Raw genomic sequence first — 14510 nt, forward strand, 5'->3', positions numbered from 1 at the left:
GTAAGGAGTACCAGTAACATGTTCAATACCTCATGATGACAAAAATACATGTATCTGATAAGAGGTGTATGCGAAAGTTCCTGCAAGCGTAAACCACGAGGATTAACATCATTCATTGGTGGCATGATCATATTTTAACAGCTACTACACAATTGTACGATTGAGCGGGCTTGTTGTCGTGTTAAACCAAATTGTCACCTAATAGCATCAGCACTCTGATGGTAGCAGTCATGCAAGATTTGTGCCTGCATGAGCAAGTTTGGTACAAGAGCTGCACTCGTGAGAGGCTCAGCTCGCCTGTTCCCTTCTGCTACAGGCCCTGGAAGCGTGGTGTGCGCTCGCAGATGTACCATGGAATATGCATGTTTACGGTTTTGCAACACTGATAGTAACTGTTGAAACTGATAGAAAAAAGAGGATTAGTTATTTCCCGTAATGCCGATCGAGACGATCCAAGTTAAGATGTGCTGTCTCTTGGTAAAACCCGGGCCACGGGCGGCGGCCAAGTGGCCGCTCTCCAGGCGTGGCCTGCGGGGCAGGGGGGGCTGGCGGCAGCGGCGGCGGGTCAGCCCTGCCTCGCCTCAGCCGGGCAGGGGGGCACAGGGGCAGGGTGGGGACGACGACCCAGCCGCCCTGTGACGGCCGACCCCCTTGTTGTTGCTGTTGCTGTCGTTGCCGCGGCTCCGGCCGCTCGCGCTCCGTAACTGCTGCCGACCCCTCCTGCCGAGGACCATCAGCTGCAAAAGAACCGGCACGCCAGAGGAGGGCAAAGCAGGGTTAAGTTTTGGGTGGCAGGAGGCTCCTCCTTGGCCCGACGACAGCGATGACGAAGCCGTACAGTCACCACCCCCTGAGTTCCCTTTGGCTGGCACTTCCGCTTTGTGCCCAGTTGGCGCTGGAGGGGCGGCGGGCACTACCTCTGTTTTCCCTGAGCAAGCTGGGGGCCCCGTAGGCTCTTTAGACTCAGTTTTTTGTTCTGACACAGTTTCTCCCAGCCCCTCAGCTTGTTTCCGCACCTCAGTGATAGTAGAACAGGTGGGAGCTTGCATGCCTTTCGTTGGACGTAAACTGTCCTGACCCCAAAGAACTGCGCAATACGGGAGGGTGGCGGCTGGCGGCTCGTGCAGCTCGCCAAAGGTGTTATCCGGCTGCAGGGCTTCTATGGCCGCAGCAGCAACTTTTCGCTCAGCTTTGATCTCCCGCAAGGTGTTAATTACGACACGCCACGTCCGTCCTACTTCTTTTGCTGTTTTTCCCTCTTTTCCTCCCGCTAAGGTGGTCTCCCAGAGATGTTCCCCCACTTCACGCCATTCATCAACATTAAAGAGTAGCGGACAGGTTTTACAATGTCCATTTGCTTTCGCCCACTTAATGAGGCTTTCTATCTCCTTACGGTTAACTGTTTCTCCTCTCTTAGAGACTATTCTGGTTAACTGTCGCAGCTGGAAGGCTTCAGGCAGCTCCAGGCACAACAACGTTATAACGCAAAGGCTTTAGGCTCTACTCTAAGGAAGACCCACACTCCTCCAAGGCTCAGAAAGAAATACCTCACCCTTAAGAGTAAACGCCCTGCCTTAAATAGTCAGGAGTCACATGGTTTGCTAGATGGGTCAAGGCTATTGGTCACTTGACCATCCATCTCCCAGAGTGATTGGCTGAATGCTACAGCACCTGTTTCAAGGTAACTTTCCCAGTGTAATGAGCTACAGGTGTTTCTTAGTTAGCCTGCATATGGAAAGAACTTTCACAGGATGCTGCAGCAGCCAAAAGGTTTCTCCACAATTCCCCCTTTTTGTTTTAAGATTAGTTTAAATCAAGCAGGGAGATTTTTCAGCAATACCATGGGAGATACATCTAGCAAACCAGTCATACATTTAGTTATTAATTCTAACATTCTGACTCCGACAGAGACTTGAAATTTAGTCTCTACTCGTGGAAGGAACAGGTTGATGGCCGATGTCATTATTTTCATTAGAAGGGTCATTTGATGGATGATATCCGTTCTGGCCATCGTTCGGATGTTGCCTGTTCTGTTTCTGATGTTGCAGGTCGGGGCGGACGCATCTTGCGGGTAGCCATCATATCCCAGTATCTGTGGAAACGCAAGCATACCCACGACCCCAAGCAATAAGCTCATATGGGCCTTCCCACATCTTAGTGAGTAGGTCCCGTATCCAGACTTTTGCTCGGGGCAGGTGCGTCTCGCCTGAAGACTGCAACGAAAGAAAGCGATTCAAAATAATGGGATTATTTGAATTTGATGGCACCGTAAGATGGTTAATTGTGTATAATGCTTTTTCTAGGCGACTCTGTGGAGTTTCTCCATGCATTCCCCCTTTTTGTTTTTCTAAAACACGCTTCAAGGTGCCATGAGTGCGTTCAACAATGGCTTGGCCAGTAGGAGAATGCAGAATACCCAAAGTATGATTTACACCCCATAGTTGTAAAAACTGCCACGTCTTCTGTGAGACGTAGGCTGGGCCATTATCGGTTTTTATAGAAAAAGGCACGCCCAAGACCACAAAAGCAAGTTTTCAATGGGCAATGGCATCGCGACTTTTCTCCCCAGTATGAGCAGTTGCCCACATAGCTGAGGAGAAAGTGTCAATAGACATGTGCACATACTTAAACCTGCCAAATTCAGGAACATGCGTTACATCCGTCCGCCAAAGCTGCAGGGCCTTTAGGCCTCTGGGGTTTACCCCCGATGGCAGAGGTGCCGCAAGTCCGTGGCAGTCAGGGCAAGCGCTGACAATGTCCGGAGCCTCAGTGGGCGTTAAGTGGAACTGTTTCTGCAGGGTATGTGCACTTTGATGGAAGAAATTACACGATGCCTTGGCTTGTGCGATTTTATCGGGCTGAGGTGCTACCCATGCGGGGTTAGCTAGCATGTCAGCCCTGGCATTGCCTTCCGTTATAAAGCCTGGCAAATTAGTATGACTATGGATATGCAGGATGTAATATGGGTGAACTCGATCTTGAATTGCACACCATAAGGTTTTTAACAGAGAAAACAGAGCCGCATTATTCACTTCTTTCAGAAGTGAACAATCTAAGTGTTGTGTTATACCAGCCACATAAGCAGAATCGGTGACCAAATTCAAAGGTACCTGCAAGAACCATTGAAAGGCCATGGCAACAGCCCTTAGTTCAACCAACTGGGCTGAGCCTGACTCATGGCCTTCCAGCACCTGCCACTCAGATTCCTCCTTCCAGGTAACAATAGCTTTCCCAGACCCATCAGTGAAGACGGTGAGTCCTTGTACTGGCACTCGGCTATTTTTTGGCCGCAAGGTAAAGCTTGTCGATCTTGCCAATTGCAGCAATTTATGGCTAGGCAGATGGTATGCAATTTGTCCTGAGAAATTTTCCAGCACACTTTGGAGAGGAGCACTGTTAGTAAGGCTCCACTCAAAGTATTCCTGCTGTACTGGCAGAACAATTATTGCAGGATCTGCTGCCATCAATTGTAGACAGCGCTGACGGCATTTGATTATCAGACAAGCAATTAATTCAAATAGCGTAGATGCTGTCTTTTTTGGTTGGTGCGGCAAAAAGCCCCATTCCAGAATATGCAAGGGGTCAGACCACTGTTTGTTCCATTGGCCAATGATACCTGTTGGATGAGAATCTGGAGTGGTAATAAAAACGGTAATATCAATGGAGGGATCTATTCGGTAAACCTGACGAGCAGAAATGGCCTGTTGAACCTCCTCTAGTGCCCGTCGCGCTTCAGGAGTCAATTTTCGAGGTGAATTCAACTCAGGGTCCCCCTTTAAAATATTAAAGAGCAGCGCAAGTTGCGCCGTGGTTAGCCCAAGATAGGGACGTAACCAATCGATGACGCCCAACAGTTTCTGAGCGTCATTCAAGGTCTTAATAGAACTTGAGAATCGCACCTCTTGGTGTTGTATAGTTTGGTCCAAAATTTTGACTCCTAAATATCTCCAAGGAGGATGCTGTTGAACTTTCTCCAGAGCCACTTGCAATCCATAAGAATGCAGAGCAGCGAGTAGCCGAGGCTGTATCTTCAGCAGCTCGTCCTGGGTGGATGCTGCTACCAGGATATCATCCATGTAATGGTAGCAGTATGCTTCAGGGAACTGCTTACGGATTCCGGACAAAGCTTGAGCAACGTACCATTGACAGATAGTCGGGCTGTTCTTCATGCCCTGAGGTAGGACCTTCCATTGATATCTCTTTGCAGGTTCAGCATTGTTAACCGCAGGTACAGTAAAGGCAAATTTTGGTTTGTCATTAGGATGTAAGGGGATCGTGAAAAAACAGTCCTTCAAATCAATGATCAAGATTTCCCACCCTGCTGGAATCATGGTGGGTGAGGGCATACCAGGCTGCAATGCCCCCATGCTTTCCATTACTGCATTGATTTTTCAGAGATCTTGTAGCAATCTCCATTTTCCTGATTTCTTCTTAATTACGAAGACAGGCGTATTCCAGGGACTGGTAGAAGGTTCAAGGTGTCCCTGTTGTAATTGTTCCTTAACTAGTTGATGAAGGGCGGCTAATTTTTCTTTCGGTAGGGGCCACTGGGGTTGCCAGATGGGTTTGTTTGCTAACCATCGCAAAGGCAACGTAGGATATTGTGCGCCCTTCAGTACAGTGGCCCCCATCAAAAATTTGTCCCGATACGTACTCCCCAGGCCGCCAAGACATCTCGCCCCCAGAGGTTGAGTGGAGCTGTAGTGACATAGGGCCGAATTGTAACTGTTTGACCCTCTGCGTTCTTTACCACCACAGGTCGTTCGCTTCGATAACTGTGTGGTTCCTCCCAGTCCTGCAATGGCTGACCCCACGGGGGCTAAAGGCCATGTAGGAGGCCATGCGGAGAAGGAGACGATTGTCACATCAGCCCCTGTGTCAATCAAACCTCGGAGCTGAATCCTGGACAGCTGGGCATCTGGCAATATTAAGTTGCAAGTCATCTGTGGCTTTTGGCTGGAGATATCCGCAGTCCAGTAAACTTGCGGAAGTCCTGTGGAACCAAAGCCACCACCTTCACGACTCTGTCGTTTTGCCTTAGGGACACTTGATTTGAAGGGTACAAGTTGAGCGATCCGAGTCTTTTCCGGTATTGTGACAGGGGGGGTGGGCGTGGAAATCATCGCACAAATTTGTCCTGTGAAGTCAGCGTCAATAACTCCTGGGTGAACAAAGATCCCTTGAATGGTGGTACTAGATCTTCCCACCAATAATGCACTTAGCCCATGTCCTAGAGGCCCAAACGCATCCAAGGGAACCTTATAGACCCGACAGGATTCTAAGACGACTGTTGTTGCGGTGCATACATCCACCCCAGCTGATCCCTTTGTGCTGGCTGAAAGCTGGCTGAGTAAGCCTGGGTTGGTATCATGCCCTGGGGAAACATTTCTGTCTGAGCGCACATCCCCATTGCGCTCCTGGGGAAGTTTCCCGAACGTGTCAGGGGTCGGCCATTGGCATGATACAAGGATTCACAATATCTCGCAGAATGGCCTGGCTTATCGCATCTTATGCAGCGAGCAGGTCTCCTGTTATCCTTGTTTCTTCTTTTTCTTGTCTGTCTTTGTCTATTGTCCCTCTTAGGTTGTCTTTTCGGTTCCGGGTCAGCATTTTTGGGTTGCATAGGCCGTAGAATTGTGGCCAGAGCAGACTTATAGCTTTCAGATTCTAGCTTAGAGCATGCTTCGATCATTTCTGTTAGTGTAGGCTCCCCTGGCATGGAATTTATGATTTTTCTACATTCTTCATTGGCATTGTCTTTTGCCAGCTGCTTACATAGTAGTTGTCTCAGGTTTTCATCTTCGACCTGTTTTTCAAGGGCTGCAGCAACTTTCTCTACGAAAGATAAAAAGTGTTCTTTCTGCCCCTGATAAATCTTCACATACCGTGTTTTTGGGGCAGCCATAGCTATGTCCTTTAATAGAGCTCCCACGCCGATCTTTTGGGCTTGCTCAAGAACTTGGGGGTGCCATGTAGCTTGAAAATCGGGGTCAGCGAAAGCATTGGCTCCCAGTAGAGCATCTGCTGGAGCTCCGTATCTGGGGTCAGTTGGGGGTAATTGCATGTTTCCGGCTGCAGCTCTCTCAGCCATTCTTCTCCAATTGGCCTCAAAGACCGTATATTGTACTGGTTGAAATAATACTTGACCTAGATGTTTAATGTCAAATGGGGAGAGTAGGTCAGTATTTAATATCCTGATGATCTGCATGACCTGAGGAGAGTCTAACCCGTATTGTGCTACCTTGGTTTGCACGTCTTGGACTACCTTCCAGGCGATGGTTTCGTGTTTGTCAATTTGACCTGAGTTAGGAAGCGCCTTTTGTACTGGGAAGGCTTGGATAAGATCCTCTGTTCGTTCATTACTTCCCTGAACAATCTGCTCAGACCCCTTTTCAGGCAACCCAACTTTTTCTATTAGATCCCAGTCGCCAGCTTCCAGAGCCCGCCTCTTGACTTCTTCCCAGAACCGTTTTGATTTTTTTGGACAGTTAACGACTTGATTGCTGCATCCGTTTCCATCGCGGTCTTACCTTGCAGAGGTTCGCTCGGCCGTTGCAAAACTACCAGGCTCCGGCGATTCTCTTCGTCCCGTGCCCTTCCCTGCTGCCATGTCCACAGGCTCCCAATACCATATTCACGATGCTATGGAGGCTTCCGCATTTAAGCGAGTTTATCCGCATTTAAGCGCTTTTTCCGCATTTAAGCGATTTTTTCAGGGTCCCTGCTCAGGCGCCACTTGTAGCAGGATCCCTTCTGTGGACGGCCCAGAGTCATGACCATACACCAATATGGTTAGAAATCATGCTCGTTTATTACAAACAACACACAGGTTATATAGCAGAATATGGCGTGACATGACTACATTCTACAATTGGCTTGCTTAGCGTAAACACACTCTCGTTGGTTATAGTGATAGGGCAGCGCTAGCAGACCACAGGTAATAATCTCATCCCTTTAGTCTCCTCATTGCGGTCATCGGAGAGGCATCCAGGAGGCGTGCATCTTGGCAGACAATCAATCTACATTTCCTTTTAAGGCCATTGAGTTAACTTGAAGGACAAAAGTAATCTAGTTGGTAACCTTGCACTTTGGGGCCCAAGCAGGGATTGTCTATACCCGAGAGAATATTATGGCCAGTCTCGGAGAGGAACTCCTCCACACAGAGAAATTGTGGATGCCCCCTCCCTGGAAGTGTTCAAGGCCAGGTTGGATGAGGCTTTGGGCAACCTGGTGTAGTGGAGGGTGGGTGTCCCTGCCCATGGCACGGGGGTTGGAACTAGGTGATCTTTAAGGTCCCTTCCAACCCTAACATTTCTATGATTCTAATATTCTTTTGTAATAATTCAGATTGGTTTACATGATCACTCTCTCTCTGACTCCAATCATTCAAAACAGCATTCGTTTTTTTAGTTGTTGTGGGTTTTTTTTAATTTGAACATTTTATATATATATATGTGTACAAAACCATCTATGCCTACATTTTTTTCCATTTTTTAAGAAATAATTTTATGCTTTTTACAAACAGGACAGCAAAATAACTTATAAAGAATAACAATACTGTACAAAAACAAAACTGATAACTGATTAAACTGTTGGAAAGTTGATATTTTACAGTGTTACAGATCACTAATCTGTAAACCAGCATTTTGAAGTATGTGTCCAGTCTGGTGTATGCTAGGCTAAGTCCATCTGCAAACTGAAAATGGATCTGCAATACAGGTCATGAAATATTGTTCAAAACAGGTGTTATATAGCTATACCTTTAAAGCCATGGCTTCTCTATAGTAACGGGCTTTCTTAACCAAGGAGAGGAGCTGTCCTAACTTTAGCATTATAAAGTATTTCCAAAATAGTACAAATATATATAGTATTAGAGAACTTGATTTTCCTTTCTTTCCTGATATTTGCAAAACTCTTTCAAAACTGAACTTCAAGATGCAAAGAACTAATGTGGAGTTTGTTTCATATATTAGATTTCTTGTTTGCTTTTACTAAAAAACATCCCAAAAACTTAAAAAGCCAAAAGAACAAAACAATAAAATATAAATCTCCAAATCTGATCATTCACAATATATTCTATTAGTGGTTAATAAATCACATTAATCTCATCTGTCCTATGCTGAAATACAGTATACATTAGAGCAAATCAGTTACTGTTTAGGAGTGAGGTTTGTTTGGGGTTTGTTTTTTTCTTCAGAAACAGGATTTTGTCACAAGTAATAACAACATGAGCCTATATGTTCCATTGTTTCATGGACCAAAGTACCCTCCTATCTGTTAATTCCTTTAGAATGTGAAGAAACAATGACGTTTCTTTAAATGTGCATTCTACTCCAACTGTTCAAGCTGAGATCCCTAAATTTGGACCCATGGGTTGAGATAAGAACAATTTACTACTACTGCTACCTATATATATATACGTACAGATATGTACAAGGATAAATATATACAAACCCCTTCTTATTTTCTTATTATCCCCTTCTTATTTTCCAAGTTGGTAATGATGACTTTAGGAAAAGAAACATTCGGGCAATTAAGAGGGATCTCAGGGTTTTGGGAAGAATGGTGAAGGGATCGGGGGCCCAAGTGATATTCTCCTCTATCATACTGACTTCGGGACATGACACGGGATGGAAAACAAAGTGCGAGGATTTTAGTAATTGGCTACATAAGTGGTGTGAGGAACAAAACCTAGGGTTCTTTAACCACGGGCTGACCTTCTCAAGGCCAGACCTTCTATCCAGGGATGGGGTGGATTTGTCTCCATGGGGGAAAAGGCTTCTTGCTGCAGAACTAGCTGGGATTGTCAATAGGGCTTTAAACTAGATGTGAAGGGGGTGGGGGGCATTGCCAGACTTGGAGGAATAACAGCCGAGGACGGCCCTCCAGTGTCTGACAAGAGGTGTGTAGGCAGGTACCTTCAGCCTGCCGCCTCAGTGATAGTAGGGGGTGATATGTGTAGTAAGGGGCAACACACAAGTTGCCTTGAGGTAAAAGAAAATCCCAAAAATAACGACTCAGGAATTAAAGCTACCCCCCCTAGGGGTGCGATGGGGTCGAGAGCCCAACTTAAGTGCTTCTATACGAACGCACGCAGTATGGGCAATAAACAAGAGGAACTGGAAGCCCTTGTTAACCGGGGTAACTATGACATAGTTGCCATCACAGAAACATGGTGGGATGACTCGTATGATTGGAGTGCTACCATGGATGGCTACAAGCTCTTCAGGAGGGATAGGAGAGGTAGGAGAGGTGGCGGAGTTGCCCTTTATGTAAGGGAAAGTCTAAACTGCTTAGAGTTTAATGTTGGGGATGACTTGGTGGAGTGTCTGTGGGTAAAAATCAAAGGGGAGCCTATGAAGGCGGATATTGTAGTGGGAATCTGCTACAGGCCACCCTATCAGGACGGTGAGGCTGATGAACTATTTTTTAAACAACTGGGGGAAGTCTTGCACTCACTAGCCCTTGTCCTTATGGGTGACTTTAACCTACCTGATGTCTGTTGGAAGTATAACACGGCAGTCAGGAAACAGTCTAGGCGATTCCTGGAGTGTGTGGAGGACAACTTTCTATCACAACTGGTCAATGAACCGACTAGAGAAGGTGCTCCCCTAGACCTGCTGTTTGTGAACAGAGAAGGTCTCGTGGGAGATGTGATGGTTGGAGGACGCCTGGGGCATAGTGACCATGAGATAATAGAATTTTCAATTCTAGGGGAAGTTAGGAGGGGGAGCACTAAAACGGCCAAGCTGGACTTTGGGAGAGCTGACTTTGGACTGTTTAGAAGTCCGGTTAATAAAGTCCAGTGGGAGACAGCTCTCAAGGGTAAGGGGGCGCAGGAGGGATGGTTACTACTCAAAAAGGAAATTCTGGAGGCACAGGAGCGAGCTGTCCCTGTGTGCTGGAAATCGAGCCGCTGGGGTAGAAAACCAGCTTGGATGACAAAGGAGATTTGGGAACACCTCAAAAGAAAAAGGGAAGTCTATAAGTCTTGGAAGAATGGGCAGGCATCCAGGGAGGAATACAGGGAGGAAGTTAGGGCATGTAGGGAGATAATCAGGGGGGCAAAAGCCCAATTGGAACTTAGACTAGCCTGCTCTGTAAAGGACAACAAAAAGTCCTTCTATAAATACATTAACAACAAAAGGAGGGCTAAAGATTACCTCCAGCCCCTACTGGACACAGGGGGTATGTTAGTCACTAGTGATGAGGACAAGGCTGAGGTCCTTAATGCCTTCTTTGCCTCAGTCTTTAATAATAAGGTTAGTAGTTCCCAGGTGAGCTGGCCTATGGTGTCTGAGAGCAGGGAGGGTGAGCAAATTGAAGCTCCTGTGATCCAAGAGGAACGGATCAAGGATCTGCTTCGCCAGCTGGATGCCCACAAGTCTATGGGGCCTGATGGTATCCACCCAAGAGTCCTGAGAGAGCTGGCGGATGTCATTGCCAAACCCCTGTCCTTTATCTTTGGACAGTCTTGGCTCACTGGGGATGTTCTGCTGGACTGGAGGCTGGCGGATGTTACCCCCATTTACAAAAAAGGGCGGAAGGAGGATCCGGGGAACTACAGGCCTGTCAGTCTGACCTTGGTGATGGGCAAAGTCATGGAACAGGTTATCTTGAATGCTATTAATGAGCACATACAGGTTAACGGGGTGATCAGGCCTAGTCAACATGGGTTTATGAAAGGCAGGTCTTGCCAATCAAACCTGATCACCTTCTATGATGGGGTGACCCGCCTGGTTGACGAGGGAAGGGCTGTGGATGTAGTTTTCCTTGACCTCAGTAAAGCCTTTGATACAGTTTCTCATAGTGTTCTGGTTGAGAAGCTGGTAACTGCTGGCCTGGATAGGCACACCCTCCTTTGGGTTAAAAACTGGCTGGATGGCCGGGCCCAAAGAGTGGTGGTAAATGGGGCTAAATCCGGCTGGAGGCTGGTCACCAGTGGGGTTCCCCAGGGCTCAGTGCTGGGTCCGGTTCTGTTTAACATCTTTATCAATGACCTGGATGAGGGGATTGAATGTACCCTCAGTAAGTTTGCGGACGAAACCAAGCTGGGAGGCTGTGTCAATCTGCTTGAGGGTAGGGAGGCCCTTCAGAGGGATTTGAACAGACTGGATCGTTGGGCTGAGGCCAATGGCATGAGCTTTAATAAGGCCAAGTTCAGAGTCCTTCGCTTGGGGTGTAAAAACCCCAAGCATCACTATAGGCTTGGAGAAGAGTGGCTGGAGAGCTGCCTGGCGGAGAAGGACCTGGGTGTGTTGGTTGACTACCAGCTTGATATGAGCCAGCAGTGTGCCCAGGTGGCCAAAAAGGCCAATGGGATACTGGCGTGTATCAAGAATAGTGTGACCAGCAGGAACAGGGAAGTGATCCTGCCCCTGTACTCGGCACTGGTGAGGCCACACCTGGAATATTGTGTCCAGTTTTGGGCCCCTCGCTTTAAGAGAGATATTGAGCTCCTGGAGCGGGTCCAGAGAAGGGCGACTAAACTGGTCAAGGGGCTGGAAAATGAAAATTATGGGGAGCAGCTGAGGAAGTTGGGGCTGTTTAGCCTGGAAAAGAGGAGGCTGAGGGGAGACCTGATTATGGCCTACAAATACTTGAGAAGGGATGGTGGGGAGGTGGGGGAAGGGCTCTTTACATTAGTGATGGGTGATAGAACAAGAGGAAATGGGTATAAGCTTAGTCAGGGGAGGTACAGGTTGGATGTTAGAAAGTATTTCTTCTCTGAAAGGGTTGTCAGCCACTGGAATAGGCTGCCCAGGGAGGTGGTTGAGTCCCCATCCCTGGATGTGTTTAAGAAAAGGGTGGATGAACTACTTAAGGATATGGTTTAATGGGAGATTAGGGACGGTTGGACTGGATGATCTCTAAGGTCTTTTCCAACCTAGAAATCTATGAAATCTATGAAACGAGTGATGTATGGTGTAATTGCTCACCACCCCTTGACCGAGGCCCGTCTCGTCCCGAAGCTGCAATCCCGAAACAGATAAAACCCGATACCGCAATCCCGGATGAACGGGAGGCCCCGAGACAGAGAGTGAGAGAGAGAAAACACTCTGAGAGCCCGAAAGTGAGAGTCCTGGAAGGGCAAAAGCCCTTCTTTCCGGCTGACCCTCACTTTTATACTGGGCATGACGCTGCATGATATGGAATACTAATTGGCCAGTTTGGCCCTCAATCTTAAATCGTGGTACAAATCGTAAGGAGAGTCGTGGCCCCCTTGTCCCGGCTATGCTCCCCCCTTATCCTGTTGTGCTCCTGCACACTGGCAAGAACACGGCAGCTGAAAAGTCCTTGAGACCTCAGTGCTAACTACAAACATCAGCTTGCTGTCAACATTCTTCTCAGAGCAAGCCTCTGAGTAAAACCAAAACACGGAGCTCTTCTAGCTGCTAAAAAGAAGAGCTAACTCTGTCCTAGCTAAAACCAGGACAGGGCTGCACCTCTCCTTCCTCTTCTTGAGGGGTAAAAACAGAACAGAAGAATGTTTCTGGAAAAAAAAAAGTAAACATAATTCTTTCCCTATAAGTAGTCGGGGAGGGAAAAAATTACTGATAACCTCTTACAGTTCATGCTTTTAACATAGCAAAGATAGAATATTTGGATAATGACAATGATTTAAAGTTTTCCTTCAGTGATGCTTTTGCTTCTCTTAAAGAGCAAAACATAGTTTTAAAATAAATATTACCTTTCTCAGTATTTGATGTGTCATGCATGACACAGGTACAGTGCAAGGTACCTAGAGAAGCTTATGACACTAGGAATATTATGACACACCTTCTGTGTTGTATTTCCAATTAGCTCATGGTTTTCCCCCATACTCTACAGGAACAGCTATAAAGAGATATAGGAGCCCTTTCAAAATGAAAGATGACAGCTGCTGTTATGCATCTGTTCAAACAAAACACAGCAAAATAAAGCACTGTTAGTGGCATTTCTACAGTACAGTACTGTATTTATTGTCAAATAAAAGTATAGGGTTAACTGAGAGATGTATTTTTCTGCCCTCATACCCCTGCCACATTACACAGGCTGATTTGTATTTTTTCTAGGTAAGTAAATAATAGAGCTAAATACACATACTGTCAGAAAATGACTGAGCTGTTGTGGCTTTTTTTGCTTTAAGTATCTGCTTGAATTATATACATTTTTGCTGGAAAAAGTGCAGTTTATATTCAAAAGTATAGTTAATATAATGAAAAATAGAAAATACACATTTACTTTAATGGATCTTCTTGAGTATAAATTCACCTTATTTTTGTGTATCAATCAGATGCTATTAGTAACAAATGCAATGTTTCTCTTAACCATCTTTTTAAATGAAGCATCATTCTGAGATAGAAGTAAACCCACTTTTAAAATTGAGTTTTTACTTGAGAATTATTTAAGCAACTCAGAATATGGTTTTACTCAATATATTTTAAATACAAGCAGCATTACATTGTTCAACAAAACATGTTCATGACATAGCAATCACAAAGACCCTGGAATCACGCTACTGTGGTGCCACAGGCCAAATCATCCAGTCAGACATATATACACCAGTGTCAATGCTTTAAATTACAAGAGAAAGTCATTGCCTAGTCCAATCACCATCCCTTCCCTCGCTCACTCTGCAATTCACTTAAGACTGTTGTTCCTAGCAAAGGGTGAGGAGGGGGGCACAGAGTACTTATATTTTAAACTTCGACTACATGTGCTTTCAAACTGTGAGTAGAGACTGTGAACAGCACATCAGCAGACTGCTCTTGCACCATTCAACATGTTCTTCCCATGGATCACTTTCCCTGCTCCCATCCCCAGGCCAGCTCTGCCTTCACAAGGAGCTGGACTTTTTGGATTGCTTGATCATGCTGGGGTGAAACTTGGTGTGGTGCCGGGCATGCTTTGTCAGGTGGTCGCACCTGATGAACCGCTTCTCGCAGAGAGGGCACCGAAACTGTTTTTCGCCTGTGTGGGTTCGGTAGTGTCGGGTGAGCTCATCCGAGCGAGAGAACTTTTTAAGGCAGCTGGGCCGCGTGCAGGGGAATGGTCGCTCACCTGCAGGGAGGAAAGGATGACAAGGAATTTAGGGGAGGGATATAAACACCAGCACATACAAACTTTGCTGCATCAGGACAGCTGAGAAGCTGGGGAATATGCTGCTGAGGGGAAAAGCTGCCTTTATTTCTTGCCATGGTGTCAGTGTCTGCAGAGCTGCTGATCGCTTACTTCATCAGGTTTCAGTCTCACCTCTAGCAGAAGCCAAAACCCCCTCCAACCATGTGAAACTCACTCTAGTGCAGAACCTTCATGATTCTGAATGCTGTCATAACAACAAATGAGCTTTGCCTACTCCTGTACATTTTTTTATGTTGTACTCACTACAGAGGTTTGAGAAAGGAACACTACTATTATTCCTCTAACACTTCCATTCTGCTGAATAAAATAATCTGTAACCATTAGAAAAGAAGCAAAAAAAAAAAATCCCACCTAGGACATGTAATTCCAGTCTGGGAAGAATTGAG

This window comes from Tauraco erythrolophus, chromosome W (assembly GCF_009769465.1).
Source record: "Tauraco erythrolophus isolate bTauEry1 chromosome W, bTauEry1.pri, whole genome shotgun sequence".
NCBI lineage: Eukaryota > Metazoa > Chordata > Aves > Musophagiformes > Musophagidae > Tauraco > Tauraco erythrolophus.